This window comes from Ornithorhynchus anatinus, chromosome 1 (genome assembly GCF_004115215.2).
Source record: "Ornithorhynchus anatinus isolate Pmale09 chromosome 1, mOrnAna1.pri.v4, whole genome shotgun sequence".
Classification (NCBI taxonomy): domain Eukaryota; kingdom Metazoa; phylum Chordata; class Mammalia; order Monotremata; family Ornithorhynchidae; genus Ornithorhynchus; species Ornithorhynchus anatinus.
In genome coordinates, this window is record NC_041728.1 from 106,205,445 (window position 1) to 106,212,499 (window position 7,055).

Below are 7,055 nucleotides of genomic sequence, written 5' to 3' on the forward strand. Positions count from 1 at the left end.
CCATGCCGCTGTTACCCAGCACAGGTGAGTTTTGACTTGTAGCAGATTGCCTTTCACTCACTAGCCACTGGCCAAGCTAGAAATGGAATGGATATGCCTCTGCCCGACTCTCCCTCCCTATAGTCGAGACTAGTAGAATACTGGAACTCTCCAGGTGTGACCCTGAAAGGGGAGGCAGTTTGTAACGATCATCAAATAAAAGACATGGGGGCATGTGAGTATAATGGATGACAGCAGGATAACCAAACAACTGCTCTATGGTCAGTGGAAATGGTGAAACTATGAACAGAGTGGACAGAAGAAAAATTATACAGATTCAGTGAATCAAACTTCAATTGATAAGGCATAAGAAAATCAATTAATGATAATAATTGTGATATTTGTTAAGCACTTACTATGTGCCAAGCACTGTTCTAAGTGCTGGGGCAGATACAAGACAATCAGGTTGGACCAGTTCCTGACCCACAGGGGACTCACGACCTTAATACCCACTTAACAGATGAGGTAACTGAGGCCCATAGAAGTTAACTGACTTGCCCAAGGTCACACAGTGGGCAAGTGGTGGAGCTGGAATTAAAACCCATGACCTCCTGACTCCCAGGCTTGATCCACTACACCATGGCTGTTTCTCAGTTCCCAGTGCCTGGCACATAATAAGTGCTTAACAAATACTATTAAGAAAAATAGGCTTATGAAAAGGCTTGTTGGTGACTCATTAGTCTTACCAGTCTGACATATATGCCACAAAAAGTCTTACCTTCAGTACTTCATTTATTCATTCGTTCATTCAACACTATTTATTGAACAGAATGCAGTACTAAGTGCCTACTATGTACAGAGTGCTCTGCATACACCACCTCCTCTGTTAACTATGAGCAGGACACTAAAATGGGCACCTACTGAACACAGAGCACTATATTGAGTGCCCACTGAGTACAAAGCACTCTACTAAGCATCTACTGTTTTTGGAGAACTCTCCTAAGCACTGGAGAAGAGGAGAAGGATCATATTTTATGTCTGGTTCCTGGCCCCCTGTAGCAAAGCAGTAGATGAGTTTAAGAAAGGACACAGGCAAAGAAGGAAGCAGAAGACTGGAAGCAGAAGTTAGTTGCGGGACAGTTTTAAAGCCTGTGGTTTGAAATTTCAATGTTGTATAAGTATAAATTCAGAGTGTCTGCGTGTATATGTACATATGTATGTTTGTGCAGAGGCAAAGAAAGGAGAGAGAGGGAGGGAGAGGGAGAGAGAGAAAGGGTAGGGAGATTGAGAGAAAATTGTGGCTGTTGGACTCTAACCAGCCAGGGTGTAAGGAGCCTGAAAGCTGCTGGCCGTGATGGTCTCCAGCTCCTTGTATTAATTGATTATTGTCTTTGTTTCCTTAGATTGTGTTGTTTTTATTATTTCAAATAATAAGCACTTACTAAATACTGTGATTGACTGATGGATATCAGGGAGGATTGTGGGATGTAGGATGAGGCAAAGGGAAGCTTGGAGTACAGCCCTTTGTCCCTGATGCAGCTCCTTTCTGTTTATAGAGGAACCCCTGGCTATGGGGGTCTACTGCCCATCTCTTCTGCCCCTTTATTCTTAGGGTTTACAGAGCACCTCCTTCCAACACACCTATGCAGCTCTCCCACCTCAGAGAAGTGCCCTCTCCTATTCCCCCAGTTTGGGATGGTCTCCTTACTCCTCTGTAAAACGGCAACGATTCCCTTATCCAAAATCCTACGAAAAGCCACCTCCTCTATGGTTTCCCAGATCAAGCCCCTTTTTTTCCCTGTTTCATGGTATTTGTTAAGCACTTATAGTGCCAGGCAGTGTATTAAACGTTGAGGTAGAGACAAGTTAATCAGGTTGGACACAGTCCATGTCCCACATGGGGCTCTCAGAGCAGTATGGCATAGTGGATAGAGCATAGACCTGAGAGTCAGAAGGTCATGAGTTTTAATCCTGGCTCTGCCACTTGTCTGCCGTGTGACCTTGGGCAAGTCACTTCACTTCTCTGGGCCTCTGTCAATTGGGGATTAACTGGGGACACAGTAACCGTACCCAGCCTCATTAACATGTATCTACCTAAGCACTTAGAACAGTGCTTGGCACATAGTAAGTGCTTAATAAGTACCAGAAGTATTATTAATTCCCATTTACAGATGAGATAACTGAGGCACAGAGAAGTGAAGTGACTTGCCCAAGATCACCCAGCAGACAAGTGACAGAGCCAGGATTAGAACCCATGACCTTCCAACTACCAGGCCCGTGCTCTATCCGTTAGACCATACTGCTCCCCTTCTGGTTCCAGGAACACAGGTCACAGCCCCTCTCCCTCAAAATCCACACAAACCTCCCGCGAACAAGCTTTGCTCCTTTTTCTGCTCTGTCCCCTGTATTACCTACCTACTCTTATGTTTATGGATGTGTGCCTGTCCTGTCTCCCCTTTTAGACTGCCAGACTCCGAGGGCAGGAGCCGTATCTTGTTAATTCACCGTAACCTTCATCCCTCAGGCTCACGGGCAGCTCTCCAACCATGCCACCTGCCTGGTTCAACTTCCATTCCTCAGGTTCTTGTTTGAGTAACTCCCTCGGTTTCAAGCCAGGAGCAGGGGATGGCTGACTCGACCACAAGGTTGGCTCTTCGTATGCTAAGCTGACACAGAAATTCTACTGGCCTGACCATATTACAGGGCTGGACCTCATCAGGTACAGTGTTGAACTTTAGCTAAATGAAAACATCTCTATCTAAATCTCATTCAGACTTGCACCTGTCATGAAAATGCCTGAAGCAAAGCAGCTTAGCCTAGTGGAAAGTGCCCGGGCCTAAGAGTCAAAGGACTTGCATTCTAATCCTAGTTCTTCCACTTGTTAGCTGTGCAACCTTGGGCAAGTCACTTAATTTCTCTGTGCCTCAGTTCTCTCACTGTAAAATGGGGATTTGATACCTGTTCTCCTTCCTACTTAGATTGTGACCTCATGTGGGATAGGGATGGTGTCCAACAGTGTCTGACCCATAGTGAATACTTAATAAATGTCACTTCAATTCTCTGTGCCTCAGGGATGCTTCGGTATGAATTCTAGCGATGCATCCCCAGTTCCAAACTAAGCATCATGCCCTATAGCTCAGCAGGTGACCCTCCATGAGTCTGAAGCCTAGTATCCCTTCCCCCAGTGACTCTGGAGCTCAGTAGACCTGCTCTAGTGATTTTTAGGAGCTCTGTGATTCTGGAGCTCAGTAGACCTCGCCTGGTGATTCTGAAGTTTAGGCCTCAAGTTTAGTGGCCTCGCTTGAGTAAGTCCCAAACAGTTAACTTATCAGGCGAAGTTCATTCATTCATTCATTCATTCATTCATTCATATTGAGCACTTTCTATGTGCAGAGCACTGTACTAAGCGCTTGGAATGTTCAATTCGGCAACAGATAGAGACAATCCCTGCCCAATGACGGGCTCATAGTCTGATCGGGGGAGACAGACAAAAACAATAGCAATAAATAGAATCAAGGGGATGTACACCTCATTAACAAAATAAATAGGGTAATAAAAATAAATACAAATGAGCACAGTGCTGAGGGGAGGGGAGGGGGGGAGCAGAGGGTGGAGGGGGAGCAGAGAGGGAGCAGAGGGAGCAAAGGGAAAAGGGGTAACTCTGTCTGGGAAGGCCTGTTGGAGGAGGTGAGCTCTCAGTACGGCTTTGAAGAGGGGAAGAAAGTTAGTTTGGCGGAGGTGAGGAGGGAGGGCAATCCAGAACAGCGGTAGGACGTGGGCCAGAGGTTGATGGTGGGATAGGCGTGAAGGGGGAACAGTGAGGAGGTGAGCCAGAGAGGAGCGGAACATGCTGGGTGGGCAGTAGAAAGAGAGAAGGGAGGTGAGGTAGGAGGGAGCAAGGTGATGGAGTGCCTTGAAGCCAAGAGTGAGGAGTTTTTGTTTCATGTGGAGGTTGATAGGCAACCACTGGAGGTGTTTAAGGAGGGGAGTGACATGCCTAGAGAGTTTCTGCAGGAAGATGATCTGGGCAGCAGAATGAAGAATAGACTGGAGCGGGGAGAGACAGGAGGAAGGGAGATCAGAGAGAAGGCTGACACAATAATCCAGCCGGGTTATTATGAGAGCTTGTACCAGCACAATAGCCATTTGGACGGAGAGGAAAGGGCAGATCTTGGCGGTATTGTAAAGGTGAGACCGGCAGATGTTGGTGACAGATTGGATATGTGGGTCTGCAGGAGGCCCTTAGAGCTGATTCAGTGGCCCCAGTGCTAGGCACTACTACAGTCCAGGGGCTGGAAGAAAGAGTCCTTGGCCTCTGGGCCAACTCTCAGAGAACCTTTCCTTACTTGTGCCTGGGCCTCTAATCTTTCTAGTGCTCTGAAAATCACTTGAGCCACTCCCACCATTCCCCAGCATTCTTAGACAATGTCCCCTGCTGATTTGAAGCCTTTAAACATAACTGACTGACTGGAGCATTCCTCCCACTTGATCAGCCCCCTTCCCAACAACCTCATCACTTGCCATATATCTTTGGTGCTCTCCTTCACCAACACAAAAGCGCACATAGGCACACACACACACACACACACTCTTCTGCAGCCCTCAGAGAGGAGTAGCAGCTAGATCAGTTGGCAAAAGAAAACTCTTAGGGCACTAGCACTATACACGATATTCCCTGATTACCAGGTCCTGAGCTACTGCTGCTGCTTGCTGGGCTTCCTGGAATTCCCATTACCTGTCCCTAGTGGTCGTCCCAACAACCAAGTGCTTAGTTCTCTGCACAAACAGTAAGTGCTCAATAAATACAATTGATTGACCTTACCCTTGCAGCGCTTGTCCAGAAGCATAGAAGAAAAACTCCAAAGATTTGGGGTCTGTCTCCTTTTGAAATGTCTCGAAACTTGCAAAAGAAAGGATCCTATCCTGTAACCCTCATGCTTGGTTTAGCAATAAAACACACACACACACACACAAACACACACACACAAGCACCAGGGTAGCATCTGCTGAGAAGGCCTGCAGCCAAGAGCAGAGGGCGAGAGCATTTCCAAAAATCAAGGGAAGAAAGCCAAAATCCGCCACTCATGAAGGCAACGAAGAAAGAAAGAAGAGCAGAGAGGTTTAGGGATGGCATAGACTGAAAGAATTTTGAGAGCCCCTCTGCACCCTCAATGGCCTTGGCCACATCAAGGGAGAGAATTGTCAGGAAAGCCGCTCCATCTTTGTATGGCCCAGGCAACTAGCTTCCCACATTTCCTGGAACCTCTGCTATCTTTCAGCTACCGCGCCTGCTCACAGTTCACAGCCTCTTTCTTCCTGCTTTATCTTTCATTCATTTTTCCCAGTTCCAAAACAGGCATAAGTAGCTTAGCCTTGCAGTTAAGTCCAGGCCCAGAAATCACCTCCATAAGCATTCAGAAAGAAAATCAAGGATTTCTAATATGACTACTCACTCCAGCACAAATCATTACTGGCTTACCAAAAGTGGCTATTTGTGATTCTTTACGGGACACCAGGTACATGAGGAGTCAATAAATCAATCAATCAATAGCATTTATTGTGCGCTTATTCTGTGCAGAGCTCTCTACTAAGCAACTGAGCAAGTACAATGCAATAGAGTTAGTAGGACCTGATTCTGTCCAGTTTATAAACTTGCTGGGGAGTCAGGTATTCAAATAAATTACAGGCAGGAAAATACATTACAGATAAGAAACTATGTTCAGAGAGTGACCAATTGCCTAAGGGTCTGGCTGATTAGGGAGCAGTTCAAAGGACTGGATTTGCTTGGCCTATTTGTCAATATTGAAGATGATTGATAAAAGATTTAGTTAAGCCATCATTTTTAGATCTAAGTAGGTGATAACTTGAGATTCCAATGTGACTCATTGCTTAGTGTCCTTGGGGAGCCACGCCAAGAAATAGGGTGCAGACACGGGTTATAATCAGTTCTGCTTCACTACAAACATTTGACCCACAGAACTTCTTGGAAAAATTTTCCACAAACCCACCTGGCCTCGAGGCTTTGAAATCGATCTCAAAACTACCCTGAACCTCATGAGCACCAAGGAGATTCATGATTTGATTCATGCCCACACCCACCACCCACCTCCACCAACCCCCTGCTACTGACCCCATGACATTCATGAGGTAAAGTGGGGCATAAAATAAAATTGTCTCCTTTCATCCAGCTGACCAAACACTCTACATGTGAGAAGCTGCCAAGACTGGTAGGCCCACGGCTGCCTTGCCTCAGAGTTTTGTTTTCAATGGAAGCCCACTTCAGGCTGGTCTCAGCATCCAAGAAGGAACCGATTGTCCCCATGGTGTTTTCTCTGTAAGGAGGCCAAGGTCGGGAGGGAAGGGAGTGTTTGCTCAACACCTTGTTGACTTGAAGCGGCCCAACCTCTTTGAACATTCTCTCTTGAAGTTCTCATTGCACTCTCATCTACTTACTGTCATTTCCCAGGCCCCTCAAGCCAACTTCAAAATCATCTCCCAACTAAACCGCTTACCTGCTACATGAAAGTTTCCAAGTAGAAGGAGTTAACATTCCTCCTTCCTGACTGAGGTTTGGATTACAGTAATCATAACTCCACTTAAATAGGAACTTTATCCAATCTGCAGTAATACATCCTTACTCTCCTGGCAAAATCCACCCCTCACACCTGACTTCTATGAAATATTCAGTGTCTTTCCTGATTGCCTTATTCTGATGGGTGGCACACTAATGAAAGACTCCATTGTTATAAACCACTGAAAAGAAGACAAAGCTCGGGATGGAAAGGCTGGTGTCTTGGCTCAGGGGGAGGTAGAACAGGTATTGAATACCCATTTCTCAGAGGAAGAAGATGAGGCACAGAGAAGTGATTTGCCAAGGTCACACAGACGAATGTTGGAGCTGGGATTAGAACTCAGACCTCCTGACTTCCAGTTGAGCACTCTCCACTGGGCCAAACTGCTGAAAGCCTGGGTCTTTTGGAAGCCTTGTTTGGATGGGATGTTCATAAAGCCTACCGTAAATCAATGAGTCAATGGTATTTACTGAGCATTACTTTGTGCATTACTAAGCACTTGGG